The sequence below is a fragment of the Simochromis diagramma genome, unplaced genomic scaffold (assembly GCF_900408965.1).
Source record: "Simochromis diagramma unplaced genomic scaffold, fSimDia1.1 OVJJ01000302.1, whole genome shotgun sequence".
In the NCBI taxonomy this organism is placed as follows: domain Eukaryota; kingdom Metazoa; phylum Chordata; class Actinopteri; order Cichliformes; family Cichlidae; genus Simochromis; species Simochromis diagramma.
The window spans coordinates 10,839,391-10,857,038 of NW_024386792.1; the positions used below are offsets into that span (position 1 = coordinate 10,839,391).

The window sequence follows — 17,648 nt, forward strand, 5'->3', positions numbered from 1 at the left end:
AAAATACAATGCTTTGACTGCATCCATTCCCCAACTCTCTATGAATGGTATTCATGGCCACTGATCAATTGTCATTAATCAGTAGTCTTTGATCAGTGGTTGTTGATTAGTGGTCATGACAATTTGTATATTACTGATCATGAAACTGACCTCACGGCCCATTGTTCATTCAGTGGTGAAGTTGTTCATTCAGTGGTAGTTTCAGTCATTGTGCAAATGCACTGTTTACAACAAAGGCTGTGGAAACCTGCAGTCAGCTGAGACTGAAGAAGCCACTTGGATGAGTGACAAAACATTTCTTCCATGAAAACACTATTTGCAGATGAAAAGAATGAACTATTTGGGATTTCCTTACCTGGATGATTGAGCATGCATCATGTGAGAGATACACATATTGACGGGGCCGGGTTATGTTAAAAAGTATAAATTGTTATACTTTGTTCATTGGTTCAAAGGTACCCCACACTTCTTTTTTTGTTTGCTTGTTTGTTCTGGTGTATTTTTCATTTGAACTGTTATTCTGCCAGAGTCCTCATATTTACAAGATTGCATTGAACGCCCCATTGGTGTGTCAGGAAAACTCTTTTGTATGTATGTTCCTTGAAGGGGATTGGAGTTCTTTTTCCACCACAGCGAAGGGCTAGGAGTTGGAGAGGAGCTGCTGTATGTTTTTGTTATCGATCTGATTGTGAAATAAAGCATATGCAGTGAGAAAGCAACTCTCGGAGTCATCCCTGCCTAAAAGCTGCAACAATCAAACCATATTTAGAGGAGTGGCTGAGCTTCAGTCAATGTTGGATCATTAAATGTCCAATAAAATCCTGGCTCATGAGTAAAGGTTTGTCTTAGCAACCCTTGGTAGAAACTTACCTTTCATTCTCCTTTCTGTTTAGGAAAACTGTGGAGCAATTTTGGAGAGAGAGCATTGGCCTTTGCACATAATCGCTCTTGGGAGATGAATCACTGGGAGCTGGGATTATCACTGCTCAATGAAATCACATGTCATTGATTGATTTCTGCTTGTCCCTAGTGGAAAAACTGACAATTTGTCATGTTGTATTTGTTCTATTTTTAATTTTGTGTTGCTTTTAAATCTGTAATTGTGGTGTGAATTGGTAAAAGATTTTGTGAGTCATGTCATTGAGCAGTGCTAAACAAATATATTTTGCTTGCTCTTTCCTAGACTGAATATTGGGTGGATTAATCTTATTGTTGATCAGCATCAGGAATTTAAAAGATGTTTGCATGTTTTCTTTGCCAATTTGTTATCAGACTGTTCATGCTCTAATGGTTAAGACTGAAAAGTACATATCTGACACACTGTCATCTTGAACACAAAAAAAATTGTATACTGTTACAACAGTAACGTCAACAGAAAACAACCACAGAACAAAAGGTTCCACTCAACGAGCCAATCACAGCAAGCATTACCTTTAATGGAAAAGTCTGCGCAGACCATGACATTCAAGAGTCAGGCAAGCTTTAGTGTCTTTTTACTGCAGATCATCATCAAACATGGATAGACTTCACGTTGTTCTTGTCCTGCTTTTAGGTATTAAACAATACATTATTTAATTGATTATATTTACAATCAAAATTAAATTTTGTATTTAACAGTTAAAAAAGCATTTGGCATGGTTTTGTGTTTGTATTTCAGGAGGTCATTTGATTTCTGGATCAGTGGTGGATTTGACAGTGACATCAGGACAGAACGTCACTCTGAATTGTGACTGTGAAGCATTACCTGAGGAATATATTGTGTGGTACAGAAATTGTACCCATGAAAATCAGCCTCCTCTTGTTCTGAAACTAAAAGAAGATGCATGGAAAAAAATCAGTGACCGAGCAATTTCAGTGAACTCTCTATTACGCTTCCACTTTATAAAGAATCAGTCCTCTGGATCCTATGATCTACTGATCATGAATATTTCTGATTCTGATGAGGGCCTCTATTACTGTGGAACTGAAAAGGAACAGTGGGTAGATGGCACAAGCGTTCAGGTCAGATATGACCACAGATATGCCAGTATCGCAACAAGAATCTTAATCAGTAAGTACTCATCTGATTTTTTTTTCAATGATCTAAAGGAATATATCCATGACTTAGCAATTAACATTATAGGGAAGTGTTCTCAGGTGTTCAGTAGAGAATTATTTATTTATTAATGATGAAGTGACAAATGACCATTATAAAGTCAAATTCGGTATATTTAAGTGAGTTCAACCATACACTATTATGTCAGAGTAATATATCTGATTGCTCAGTAGTTTTCTTTTTCAAAGAGAACAACAGGGTGACCAATATAAAGCAAACTATCTGTATCTTAACAGAAAATAACAGTCAGGATCGTTTTCAGAAAGCATTTTTATAAAGGACAAAAGTGAAGTTAATAATACAATACAATACAATACAGTTTTATTTATATTGCACATTTAAAAACCCGAAGGCACACCAAAGTGCTTCACAATAATACAGAAAACCAACATAAATCAAGTCAACTTGCTCTTGATTTTCAATTTTTTACTGTAAGGGAAGAGTAATATACCATGATTGATCAATATGGTTATTTTTTCAAAGAAACCCACAATGTGACGAAAAAAAAGGAAACCAAATTTGTATCTTAAAAAGTAACACTCAGATGAACAGAATCAACCTTTTGGTAACTATTTGGCAATTTTTATTTTAAAAATCCCTTAATATTAAAATGTTAAACACATGTTGCATATATATCCAATTGATTACTCTGCAGATAGGACATACTGTGCAGTGTTTACAAAATGGCTAAGTTAGATCGTTATTACAGAAAAAAGAATTGTTTACAAGCAGACAAATATTTTTTTATTGACATGGCATAATTCTTTTGAAACTAGACTGACAGGGTACTAATGTTTGAGTTTTGTGTAAAAGAGAAGTATCATAAATATACTCATACCTAACTGAAACATGTTTGTGAACAATTAAGATGCCAGTGATACAACTTCAACCCATGAGAGGACTCCACAGGTTGAAGATTGCACCATGTGTTGGAAACTGCTCTTTGTCCTGTGTCCAACTTTTGCCATTCTCCCCTCTCTTCTTGTCTCGCTTCTTGTCCATCACTATTGCCAGAAAACAGGTAATTACTATAAATTGTACTTGTATTCAATTAGTCCATCATCAGTTCACTACATCACTGAGGTTTTTGATATACTCAGTTTATAATCTCAAATTATTGATCAAAATCTAAGAGTATTTTTAATCCCATAGTAATGTTGGATGTTGTTGCCTAATGATGTTGTATAATAATTTCTGTGGCTGAAAGTTTATCACCAAAGACCTGAAACCAGCAAGCAAACAAGAAGAAATCAGGTAAATTACATTCATATTCAATTTCTGTAATAGCACAGATAATTTTTTCATAATTATTTCTCTTTTTTTTTATTCTACATATGGCATTTGTAATGGCAGCAATCTACTTGGCAATTGTGCTTGATGACACACTAGTATGTAAAAATTATTGTGAATTCTCTTTAACAAGAACTAATCATGAACAGTGTCCTATCCATTTCCTTCAATGGTAACCCAAACCAATGACTTCATTTCCTTTTTGACTGACATATATTTATTATTTAATCAATACTATTAATGATAGTGATTAAAAAAAACTTTATTTGTACTTTTAGTCCTTTAAAACATACACACAGTTAAAAAGTGCTTCGCAGTTTGGATACAATAACATATTAAATATAAGTGATCATGTCCCACTGTACAAATATATATTTAAATACATTGTCTTACATTAATTCTGACATAAATAATTCTATACACATATTAGATGTGAACTATAAAGAAAAATAATGGGTAAAAGATTAAGTAAAAGCTAATCTATAAAAAAAATCGCAATGAAGTTTTCACTGAGATTGGAGAAGCTATCAAGGTTGTTAAGCTTAACAAAAAAGTACAGCTTTGTATCACTAGCATAGCAATGATAGGAGATGGCTTTGCAGCTAATAATTACATATCCCATGGATAACGTATAAACTGAGAACAAAACTGGTCCACGAATTTAGCTTTGAGTGACCCCTCATACAAGGGGCACAGGAGAGGACAAATTGGGATTTATATTAATTTTATGTCAGATGAATATGATGAGAACCAAATGAGAATAGAGCCAGAGATGTCCACTCTGTTCCAAATCTGTCAATCAGACTAGCTCAATTATTGGTGAAAAAGTGTTCAGACAAAAAGGAAATTTACCTTTTACCAAGTTATACAATACAATACAACTTTATTTATAGAGCAAATTTAAAAACAAACGGTATACCAAAGTGCTTCACATAAAAGACAGAAAATAAGACATAAATTTTTTTTTTTTTAAATATCACAGAGAAGTGATGTGTTTCTCTCAATAACTAAATTGGAATTTAACAAGCATCCCATGTCGCTCAACCAGTCAAAGTAACTGATGAGCAATGACTTTCTCAAAAAAAAATTCAAATGAATGGAAGTTTGGAAATGTAATTATCTAACACTGTGGGCGCTAACAAAGTTTCTGTTTTTTTAACAATATGTAATACACTAGCTCTTTTTATTTTGAGGCTTAAAATTCTGGTTGCCAGATTTAAATGTCAATATAAAGACTTAAAGAACATTATCACTGTCAAGCATTGGAGCATTTGGCTACTGTCCTGACTGTAAATAACAAATGTCCGTTCACAGGATGAAGATGTCTTTTATGCTACAGTGGAAACCAGTCAAGCAACACAGAAATCAAAGAAGAAGATAATGCATAGTTCTGATTTCTGTACCTATTCTGCTATCAACACCTCTAGGGTCTAGATTTAACTTTGTTTCATTCAATTATGCATAATGAATTATGTTTGTTAAACCAACTTTAATAATCCGCAAGGATTGACAGTAGGTCCTTTGCTTTTCCCCTCATCTATAAATGAGTGAATACTGTAGTGACCTGACTGTGTGCACATAGCCTAAACCACAATCTCCTCGCTGTCCTGTTTAGGCATCATATCAGAATCTCTAGGTGCCAGTACTAGATGTTGATGCCAGTAAATTAAAGTTATGCATCTTATCTGTGAATGTTCATACTTTGGATCATTGGTATATACATGCAAAACAATTTGTATCATTTGTCTCGTTTTTTTTATTGTTGTTCATTTATATATTTTTAAGCAATTATAATAGCAAAATCTAAATAGTTTTAGCTTTATACATTACATTTTTGCTTCTCCCTGAGTAAAATGTGTAATTATATATTTTAATTGAATAACTTAACAGCTGAAAAAAGAAACATTTACTAAACAAAAAACAGAATTTAAACAGAAACAGAAGTAGTTTACCAAAGCAGAGATGTAATGTTATCTGTTGATGCAGTTAACATACTAGAGTGTGATTGTATTTGTGGTCTGATGCTCCTTGTAGTTCATTTTTATTTTGTTTATTTTGTCTAATTAGTAGTTTAAATAACAAACATACAATTGTAAACAAATTCCACACTTAAATACCCTGTGACAACTAGAGCAGGGTCATAAACACTGTGTTAGAAATTTCTAAGTACAGTGGTCCCTTCCTATAACGCAGTTCACCTCTTGCAGCCTCGCTGTTTCGCGGATTTTTTTTGGTGCAATTTTGCATGCTTTTTTTTAACAGCGTATTGTGTTCTGGGTCTTGATTGGCTTCAGACCATTGTCAATTAATCTCCTCTGTGTCGTGTCTCCTGTCAGTACAAAATGCGCTCAGCTTGTCAAATTTACATAAATCTTCGATCGCTAGTAGTGTGACTCTGAAGTGCTGTACTGTATGTTTGTAAGTTTTCTCCCAAACGAACACAACAATATCGACGAAACGTTTTGCACCGTAAAAAGGCACCTGCGGTAGTTCCAAAAAGGCAAAGGAAGATGCTAACCATCGCACAAAAAGTTGGACTTCTGGACATGCTAAAGGAAGGTAGAAGTTACCATATATTTTGGACAATAAGGCACACCGCATTATAAGGCGCATTAAGCAAAACAAAACAGTCAGATAAGTCAAACTTTACTCAACTGATTCTTCTTGCTTCCTCCACTTGCTTGATTCATTAATGTTGAATTCTCTCGCAGCTGTTCTATTCCCATGTTCTGGACCTGAAAACAGGGTTTGCTCTTTGGTTTCATTCTATAATACTGGACTTGCTTTTCTATGAAGGTTTGAACTTTGGGAGCGTTTAAGCAAGAGAGAAAACTGTGAAAATGTTCATTCCTGTCTAAAAGTGTATAAAGTGTGTAGTGACAACTTTTGCGGCCTTAAAACATCTATAAAAATTGTAAAAATAAATAAATAAAGCTGGCTACTTCACGATACGATTTCACCTATCGTGGGTTATTTTTAGAACGTAACTCCCACGATAAACAAGGGAACACTGTAATGAAATTTGAAAAATAAAACAATACTTCGTGCATGGAACTGTGGTTTCATATTTTGTATATATTTTTTTAATTATGAATGTTAGAGAAGAATAGAAAAACCCTTTTTTGTCATTGTACTGTAGATGTACAATGTAATTATGCGTGCTCCACACCAACTGTGTCATGGTACTGGGTCATGTGACCCAGTATGTGGGTTGTTAGTGTGTCATTTTGTATTCATTTGTGTTCTAGTTTCAGTTTAGCTCATTCAGTCAATTTCTAGGTTGCTGTTAGTCCTTTGTTTCTTCCCCTGTGTTAAAGTTCATCTTGTTGTTTATTGGGTGTTATTGGTCATGTTTCTTGCCTGCCTGGTTAATGTTGTCAAGTTCGTGTCATGCCAGCTTCTTGTCATGTTTTCCTGTTTATTTTGAAAGTCCAGTTTTCATATCTTTGTGTTTGGGTTTACATTTCCTGTGCATCATTATGTTCATCCTAGTCAGCTGTTTCCTCGTGTGTCTCCACTCCCCCTGATCACCTCATGTGTATATTTAAGTCCTTTGTCTCTTACTGTTCTTTGTCAGATCGTCTGTTATCCTCGCCACAGATTTCATAGTTTTCCCTCTTTGTTTCACTGTGTTTCATAGCATTCCTAGTTACTCTGTGTTCATAGTTTTTCATAGTTCTTTCACAGAGTGTCATAGTCTTTTAGTTTACACAGTGTTCTTAGTCCCCTTAGTTTTCCCAGTTTCAGTGTGTCTCTAGAGTTGTTCTCATGCCATCAGCCACAGTAAAGGCCCGCTTTATTTTTGGAAACTTAGTTCTGTCTCCACTGTGCTTTTGGGTCTACCTCATCTACACATCGGCGCAGCCCGCCGTGACAAACTGTGCAGGAATAAAATATAAATAGTAAGAGGGAGTAAATAACAAACAGGAGAAATATACATATATATATATATATATATATATATATATATATATATATATATTAGGGGTGCAACGATACACAAAATTCTCGGTTCGGTTCGATACTTTGGTGTCACGGTTCGATATTTTTTCGATACAAAAAAATGTTCATGCATTTTTAATTTGTCATTTATTAAAATTATAAATATATATTTTAACTCAAAAGTACAGTTTTTAAATTTAACCCTAACCCTTGTGCGTGTTTTTTATTTTGACAGCGAATGCGCACCTGCGGACCACTTATGTGCAGCCCTGGTTATTTAGCTCATCATATTGCAGCCACAGAAATTCTTTTGTCCATGAAACCATAAAGCTGCACTTTCTTTTTGCCTTATAGTCTGATTTGTCATAACTTCTCCATTTTGTGGTAAGCTTTTCTTTGGCTGTCACTTCTTCACCCTGACCTGTCTTATTTGGCTCAGCAGAACTGAAATGCTTTTACACGCTCACTCACATAAGCTCAGCGATTCTCTGCGCGATCAACCTCTCACATGTTTAAGCTTGCTGCGGGAGATTTCACTTGTCATGTTTGCATAGTAAGCTAACGATTAATAAGACGATGTCAGAGGAATTGGTGCACAAATTATCATCACTCACAGATCAGTGCTGTCGCTCTCTATACACAGTTCGCACGATTGCAAAGTGAAAGCAAAAAAACAAGCGCAAATTCAAACGCAACTTCAATATGTCACATATTGACTGTGGCTCACCGATGCCAATGACATAATTACCCAGCTACATTTCTGACAGAATGCAAAAGCATTGACATATATTTTTCCTACAATAGCCCGACGGGCAGGGCAGAGATAGATTTTGGTAGCCCCTGTATCTGATTGAGGAATCACTCATCTTTGGAAAAGAGAGTTTATTACAGAGAAATGTCTCTTTCCAAAATAAAAGCTATACTATCCGCTTCTTCTGGGCTATATTCTCAGCAGCATAAGGAGAATCATGTGCTAACAGCTGTCTAAATGACTCGGCTAAAGTTAGTAGCATGCTTGTTGTTTTTGTCTTTGCACTAGGATGATGTCGGCGTAAATGTGCAGTCATATTCGTTGTGTTCCCACTAGTGCTTTCAGGTTAATCTCGTTGAAATGACCTTAACGCCACAACACGGCAAATCTCCGTTAACGAGCTACCGCCGATCGCTCCGTGCATGGGGCTACACGGCCAACACGTTAACGAGCTAACTGCGCTAACACACTAGTTCACACCAATGTAATTGAGCATTGCATGGCACATCCAACATACTGTTTTACTTTAGTCCATGACTCGCTTACCTTCAGGGTCATACGTCACATGAAAACCAAAATAATTCCAAACGCCAGATCTGAATGAGAGTGGGGGAGGTCCATGTTAAAAGGAGAGCTTAACTTCTGTCTTGCTAGCTTGCCCTGCGCTCTTCCTTCTGACTATGCTGTCTGTGTTGAGCGCTCAGTGGATCTGCGCTCGACAGTGCAGCCTAGGCGGAGTAGTCGAACGCAGATTCACTGAGCGCTCAACACAGACAGCATCGTCAGAAGGAAAATTGATAAAATAAATTACAAATGTTGTATTGTTCGATACATATGCGTACCGAACCGAAAGCACTGTATCGAACGGTTCAATATCGATACGAATATCGTTGCACCCCTAATATATATATATACATACATATATATATATACATATACATATACATACATACATACATATACATACATACATACATATACATACATATATATACATACATACATACATATACATACATATATATATATATATATATATATATATATATATATATATATATATATATATATATATATTCCGGTTCCGAATGACAGCAATATCAGGAAGAAGGAACACGAGAAGCTGGAGAAATACCAAGGGCTCAGAGAAGAGCTCGAGAGGATGTGGAGGATGAAGGTAACGGTGGTCCCCGTGGTAATCGGAGCACTAGGTGCGGTGACTCCCAAGCTAGGCGAGTGGCTCCAGCAGATCCCGGGAATAACATCGGAGATCTCTGTCCAGAAGAGCGCAGTCCTGGGAACAGCTAAGATACTGCGCAGGACCCTCAAGCTCCCAGGCCTCTGGTAGAGGACCCGAGCTTGAAGGATAAACCGCCCGCAGGGGCGTGCTGGGTGTTTTTTTTTTTTTATATATATATATGTGTGTGTATATGTGTGTGTATATATATATATGTATATATATATGTATATATGTATATATATATATATATGTGTGTATGTATATATATGTGTGTATGTGTATATATTTAAAAACAAGAGAAAGGCCCACAGTGGAGAACAAAGGGCTTGGAAGTGTCAGGGTACCTGGGTCGCTGACACAGTGCTTTTAGTTTGGACTTTTGTCACTGTTTATTTTCCCATGTGTTTCCTGTTTTATTTTGATAACCTTTTGGTCGCGTGCATTATTTTTAGTTTTACTTCCTGTGTTCCATTAGTTAGATTCATTCCAGCTGTGTTCTTACCTGTTTCCAGTCCTTTTTAGTCAGTCTATGTGTTTTTCCGTGTTTTTCCTGTTCACTCAGTCATCCGTCTTTAAACACCAGGCACTTTCTTAGCAGTCCTGCATTTGGGACCTATCTTTTCATTCTCCACACATCCGACCTTGACAGAGCGACGAGACCCGTGCTGCTAACACGGAATGGAACCAGTGGACTTCAAACTATATGAGCGGCAGCAGGCAGCGCTTTCCCTGTTGGAGGGGAAGCTGAGGTGGAAACCATGACTCATACCGGAGTATAAGCATATCTTCTACAGGACTCATCTGGCTCTGGGGGGTCCTTGAAGCAGGCGCTCCTCCACCTGCTGCCCCGTCTGCACCCAAGCCTCCACAGCGGAGAGTGGGCATTACTCGATGATATTCGGCTGCTCACTCTTCTGCCTCTCTGCTTCACGCCACTCATCCACCTGCCTCCTCATCAACCAACTCGTCTGCCTCTCTTTCCATTCTCCACACACCTGACCATGACAGGAAGTAGTGCAAAGGACTTGGACTGAGTTTAGAGTCCATATTTGAGTGGCTTGAGTAATGAGGATACTCAGACCATGGCTCAGATTGGTGAGGTGAGTGAGCAGGGGTGGGGTGTGGGGGGATAGTATTTGTTAACAGTCCAAATGGCCCAGGAAAAGAACCTACTTGTGAGTCTGGAGGTGTGGAACCTGGTGGACCTGAGGTGCAAACCAGAGGGCAGCAGGTCAAACAGGTGGTGGCCGAGGTGTAATTGGTCTCCTGTGATGGCCTTGTTTTTCCTGAGACAGGAGGATGACCTCTGGGGGTGGCAGAGGGGAGCCACTGATTAATCTACAGTAGACTGAAACAATTTCATACAAAAAAAAAACATTAAAAACATGTAATATAGATACCAAAAGAACTGATGTAAGAACTATTTTTGAATGCTATTACTCAGATATTATGTTGGTTCTTACATGGTAAATACCACTCTACAGCAGCTGGGATAGGCTCCAGCTCCCCCGCAATCCTGACTTGGACAAAGAATTGGATGGATGGACATGGTAAAAACATGGTGTTAATAATATCCTTATTTACACATTGTTTTCCCAATAGTACCACATCATTACCGACTGTGCTATAAAGTGCCACCTTTTTTGTTGTTGTGCGTCTTCTTTTGTTTTATTTCTGAAGTAAAAAAAAAAAAAAAACTAGGATTACATGTGAAGATATAAAAGCCCAAGTCAGGTAATTATTAGGCTTTATGCTAAACATTTGACTGGTTATGACACACATGTTAAATAATAAATTGATTAATCATCAAATGTTAGTAAAAATGTTATAACCCAAATACAGCTGTGTTTTATGATCTCAGGTGTAACAATGCTCCTGACATGTTCTACATTTAGAGCAAAATATAATTAAATTAGCAACACAGTGCTATATGACAAACTATAGCCTTTTTTTTTTCCACACACAGAAACGGTGACAAGCACAAAATCTAATCTTCTTACAATAACAAAAACACAAGTTAATAAATAAAATAAATTTAGCTTGCGTTTTTTAGACTGATGACTAGGATGGATGGATGGGTGATTATGGCATGTTTTCACGTATCCCAGTCACATTCTTTGTGAAAGCTACTAAGTTTATCTCATTTTGCATCATAAACATCAGACTCTTCATGTGCCTAATGGTTAAGACTGAAATGTGAATGTCTGACACACTGTCGTCTTAAAAAAAAGAACACAGCATACCATTACATTCACAGAAAACAACCACAGAACAAAAGGTTCCACTCAACGAGCCAATCACATCTAGCATTGCCTTTAATGGAAAAGTCTGCACAGGTCATGAAATTTGAGAATTAGGCCGGTTTTACTGTCTCTTTACTGCATGTCATCGTCAAACATGGATAGACTTCACATTGTTCTTGTTCTGCTTTTAGGTAATATTTAGAATGGGTAATTAAATATACAATTTATTATAGAATAAACTATTTAATTAATTATATATAACATTCTAAATTAACTTTTTTACTCAACAGTTACAACCATTTGGTGTGGTTTTAAACACTGGCCACTTATATGTTGTTATGTTTGTATTACAGGAGGTCATTGGATTTCTGGATCAGTGGTGGATTTGAGAGTGAGATCAGGAGGGAACGTCACTCTGAATTGTGACTGTAAAACATCAACGAACATCACAGAATATATTGTTTGGTACAGAAATTGTACGAATGAAAACCAGCCTCCTCTTGTTTTAAAGCAAAAAGGAGATCCATGGGAACAAATCAGCGACCAAAAAAGTCTACTGAATTCTCTAGCCCGCTTCCACTTTGTAGAGAATAACTTGTCTGGATCGTATGATCTGCTGATCATGAATATTTCTGATTCTGATGAGGGTCTCTATTACTGTGGAACTGAGAAGGAACACTGGAAGGAGGAGGATAAAAGTGTTCAGGTCAAATATGTTCACAGATACAGCAACATCAGAACAAGAATCCTAATCAGTAAGTACTTGTGTGATAAATATGTATATTAAGGAATTTAACTATGACTTACTGATGAACTAATGAATGTGTGCTTGTGTTCAGTTTAAAATAAATTTTAATGATCGAGTCACAAACAACCAATATGAGGTTGTATTATTTTTGTAGTAAATATTTGAGTAGAATTTTGTACACATACAATTGCTTAAATACATTAAAATCTTTTAAATGTTAAGTAAGAGAAATTTCTGGATCTTAAAAACAGTAACACTCGGGATCATTGTCAGAAAGCATTTTTATTTTTATAAAGAAAAAATACTGAAGTTAATTGTATGATTATGGAATTTTTTGGCAGTTTTTAATTTAAAAAGCCATCAAATACTAAAATGTTAGATACATTTTATATGTACATGCATTGTGCACATAATGGCTATCCAAAAGAGACGAAGAATGGTTTTCCAAACAATCCTCTGCAGCTTAGAGGCAGAAAAAATATATTGATTGGCATCTATTTATCTATTTAAACTACATTTACTGGGTACTGATTTTTGAGATCTGTATAATAGTGAAGTACCAAGAATATACACACAGACCATAACTGAAACATGTTTATTAACAATTTAGAGGCCAGTGATACAACTCCAACCCATGAGAGGACTCCACAGGTTGAAGCTTGCGGCATGTGTTGGAAACTGCTGTTTGTCCTGTGCCCAACTTTTGCTGTTGTCCCCTCTCTTCTTGTCTCACTTCTTGTTCATCACTACTGCCAGAAAACAGGTAATTGCTAGTAATGGTACTTTTATTTAATTTTGTTTATTGTATCAATTCTGTCATCAGTTCACTACATCACTGTTCACTACATCAGTTTGTAATCTCAAATTATTGTCCAAAATCTGGTATTTTAAGTATTAAGTATTTTAATCACCAAGTAAAGCTTCACACACATTACATACTATATTTAAGTCTGTCTGATGTTTGATATTATTGTTTATTATTTTGTTTTATTCCTTTCTTTCTGTGACCAAAAGTTGATCACCAACGACCTAAAACCAGTCAGCAAACAAGAAAAAATCAGGTAAATCACATTCATATTCAATTTTTGGTATTTTCATAACTAATTCTCCTACTAATAATTCTCCTTAAAATTTACATATAGCATTTATAATGGCAGAATTTGTATTTATACTGATCTATTTGGAAATTGTACTTGATAACGTATTTATCAAGTACAATTTGACACATGGTATGCGGAACCTGCACATCTTATAAAAAATGTATTGTAAATATTCTGTACCAATTACTCATCATGATCAGTGTCCTATCCCTTTCCTGCAATAATAAGGAAAAATGACTTAATGTGTTATAGATTCACATTTTCATTATTTCATCGATAAAAAGAATATAAATAATAAGAATAACTTCATTTGTTTTGCATCTTAAAACACACACGCAGTTTTAAAAAGTGCTTAACAGTTTGGATAAAACTGCACATTAAATACAGTGGGGCAAAAAAGTATTTAGTCAGCCACCGATTGTGAAAGTTCCCCCACCTAAAATGATGACAGAGGTCAGTAATTTGCACCAGAGGTACACTTCAACTGTGAGAGACAGAATGTGAAAAAAAAAAATCCATGAATCCACATGGTAGGATTTGTAAAGAATTTATTCGTAAATCAGGGTGGAAAATAAGTATTTGGTCAATAACAAAAATACAACTCAATACTTTGTAACATAACCTTTGTTGGCAATAACAGAGGTCAAACGTTTACTATAGGTCTTTACCAGGTTTGCACACACAGTAGCTGGTATTTTGGCCCATTCCTCCATGCAGATCTTCTCGAGAGCAGTGATGTTTTGGGGCTGTCGCCGAGCAACACGGACTTTCAACTCCCGCCACAGATTTTCTATGGGGTTGAGGTCTGGAGACTGGCTAGGCCACTCCAGGACTTTCAAATGCTTCTTACGGAGCCACTCCTTTGTTGCCCGGGCGGTGTGTTTTGGATCATTGTCATGTTGGAAGACCCAGCCTCGTTTCATCTTCAAAGTTCTCACTGATGGAAGGAGGTTTTGGCTCAAAATCTCACGATACATGGCCCCATTCATTCTGTCCTTAACACGGATCAGTCGTCCTGTCCCCTTGGCAGAAAAACAGCCCCATAGCATGATGTTTCCACCCCCATGCTTCACAGTAGGTATGGTGTTCTTGGGATGCAACTCAGTATTCTTCTTCCTCCAAACACGACGAGTTGAGGTTATACCAAAAAGTTCTACTTTGGTTTCATCTGACCACATGACATTCTCCCAATCCTCTGCTGTATCATCCATGTGCTCTCTGGCAAACTTCAGACGGGCCTGGACATGCACTGGCTTCAGCAGCGGAACACGTCTGGCACTGCGGGATTTGATTCCCTGCCGTTGTAGTGTGTTACTGATGGTGACCTTTGTTACTTTGGTCCCAGCTCTCTGCAGGTCATTCACCAGGTCCCCCCGTGTGGTTCTGGGATCTTTGCTCACCGTTATCATGATCATTTTGACCCCACGGGATGAGATCTTGCGTGGAGCCCCAGATCGAGGGAGATTATCAGTGGTCTTGTATGTCTTCCATTTTCTGATGATTGCTCCCACAGTTGATTTTTTCACACCAAGCTGCTTGCCTATTGTAGATTCACTCTTCCCAGTCTGGTGCAGGTCTACAATACTTTTCCTGGTGTCCTTCGAAAGCTCTTTGGTCTTGGCCATGGCGGAGTTTGGAGTCTGACTGTTTGAGGCTGTGGACAGGTGTCTTTTATACAGATGATGAGTTCAAACAGGTGCCATTCATATAGGTAACGAGTGGGGGACAGAAAAGCTTCTTACAGAAGACGTTACAGGTCTGTGAGAGCCAGAGATTTTCCTTGTTTGAGGTGACCAAATACTTATTTTCCACCCTAATTTACGAATAAATTCTTTACAAATCCTACCATGTGAATTCATGGATTTTTTTTTCACATTCTGTCTCTCACAGTTGCAGTGTACCTCTGGTGCAAATTACTGACCTCTGTCATCATTTTAGATGGGGGAACTTGCACAATCGGTGGCTGACTAAATACTTTTTTGCCCCACTGTATAAAGTAAACATGTACCAGCATACAGACACAAGCTCAAACAAATAGTCATATATTTACTCCTACATAAATAGATGTGAACTATAGCTAAAAAAAAATAATGCCAGAAAGTTTAAGGAAAAGCTAACCTCTAAAAATGACCATTCTGTTACATTAAATTAAATTGTATTTATATAGCTCCAAATCACAACAACAGTTGCCTCAAAGCGCTTTATATTGTAATGTAAAAGCCCTACAATAATACACAGAAAACAGACAAGGCACAATCACTCAGTGAAGCATTCACTGAGGTAGGAGAAGCTATTGAGGTGGTTAAGAGAAAAATACAGCTTTGTCTTACCAACATAGTGATAATAGGAGATGCCTTTGGAGCAATAGTGCATGAGCCTGAGGTAACATATAAAGTGAGAACATTTAGAACCATGGGATCTGCCGTGTTTCTTTAATCAGAGAGAAGATGCTGGCTGTTTTAATTGTGATGCTTAACACTCACAATGGCGACCAGATTTATATGCCCCTAGAAAGATTTATAGACAATCATGTCATGCATTTGACCATCTGATTATTGACTGTAAATGACAGATGTTCATTCACAGGATGAAGATGTGTTTTATGCTACAGTGGAAACCCGTCAAGCCACACAAAGACAAAAGAAGAAAATAACGCATAGTTCTGACTTCTGTACTTATTCTGCTATCAACACCTCTGGGCTCTAGATTGTTCATTGTTTCATTTAAAAATGCATAATGAATTATGCTGGTTAAACCAAAAACTTCTGCAAGGATTGAGATTAGCACAATCCTATGCAAAGCTATTCTAGAGCCTATAGAGCTTTTAATCACTGAGGATGATGTCTGGTGTAAACTGAAAGGAAGCCAAACACACAGTGCTGTTGATGCAAGATAATTAATATTTTTCATCTTCTCTGTGAATGATCGTGGTTTGGATGATTGGTGTATACATGTAAACAATTAGTATCATTTGTATTCCTGTTTTGTTTTGTTTTGTTTTAATTCTAAGATTGTTCATTTGTGTATTTTTTTTCGCCATTTTTAATAGCAAAATCAGTAGCTTTAGCTTTTTAGATTAGATGTTTGTTTTTTCTTTGTTAAAATGTTTAATTATATATTTTTGCTTAATCATCTAAAAGATGACAAAAGAAACGTATCATAAACAACAAACAGTGGTGTTTGTCGTTTATAATGTTTGAGTGTTTTGTTTTTTCAAATCAGTTGTAGTAGTTTACAGTATACCAAAGAATACAGACCTTTACAGAAGTTTACTGAAGCAGAAATATTATGTTATCTGTTCATGCAGCTAATATATTAAATTGCAGTTGTATTTGTGGTGCGATTCTCCTTCTACTGTTTTTTAAGCCTCTCTAATTAGTAGTATAAATAATAAATGTGATTGTAAAAAATTCTACACTTCTTCCTTGTCCTTGATAACAAAATGCACAGTTTCAACCACAGCAAGGTCTTTTACACTGTACTGAGAAATTATTAAGCACTGAAATTTGAAAAATAATCCAGAACTAACTTGATTAATATTAAAATCCTTCTTTTCTGCTGACATTAGTTTTTAAAGCCTTCCAGGAGTGGACATCAGAGGAAGTTTACCAAAGGGTGAGACTCTGCAACAAAAATGCAAAAACAAAACCCAAAAGGAATAAAAAAAATAAAATAAAATAAAGGCGTTCCAGCTGTTACTCTTCAAAAACAATACTTCTTCTCAACTGTCAAACATAGTGGTAGAGAGGTGATGATTTGGACTTGTTTTCCAGCCGCAGGATTTGGGCACTGAATAGACAACGAACTCCTCTGTATAACAAACTATTCTATTCTTGTGAGCTTTTGAAGTGAAATGAGGCCTTGAGGTGACTTTTGTTGTGATTTGGCGCTATATAAATAAAATTGAATTGAATTGAATTGAAATGTGAGGCCATCTGTCTGATGTTTATAGCTCAGTTCAGGCAAGGGTCAAGGAGCATGCTCGGAGCAGTGCTAGCAGTTAAACCAACTTTATTGTGGAATAGGCAGGTGTAAAGGGGCAGGGTTATGAGGAACACGACAGGGCTCAACTTAAGGGTGGTCTCAGGAGTTCTGTCAAAATTAATTAATTAATCAATTCATTAATTCATTAATCAATTAATTAAATTAAGCTGGATTCTGCCTTAGTGTTTTACCAGGCCGGACAAGCGTGGGGGGAGTTGGCAGTTGACAATACTGTTCCAAATTATAGCCAAGTGG

General features: G+C 36.6%; 1 long non-coding RNA gene across 1 annotated transcript; it reads left to right on the top strand.

Annotated features, from left to right (window-relative positions):
* Positions 1-12,760: 12,760 nt before the first annotated feature.
* Positions 12,761-16,489, top strand: LOC120729036. The gene is made up of 3 exons (XR_005694836.1): positions 12,761-13,072; positions 13,324-13,370; positions 15,996-16,489. It is a non-coding gene; the product is annotated as an uncharacterized LOC120729036 (long non-coding RNA).
* Positions 16,490-17,648: the final 1,159 nt, after the last annotated feature.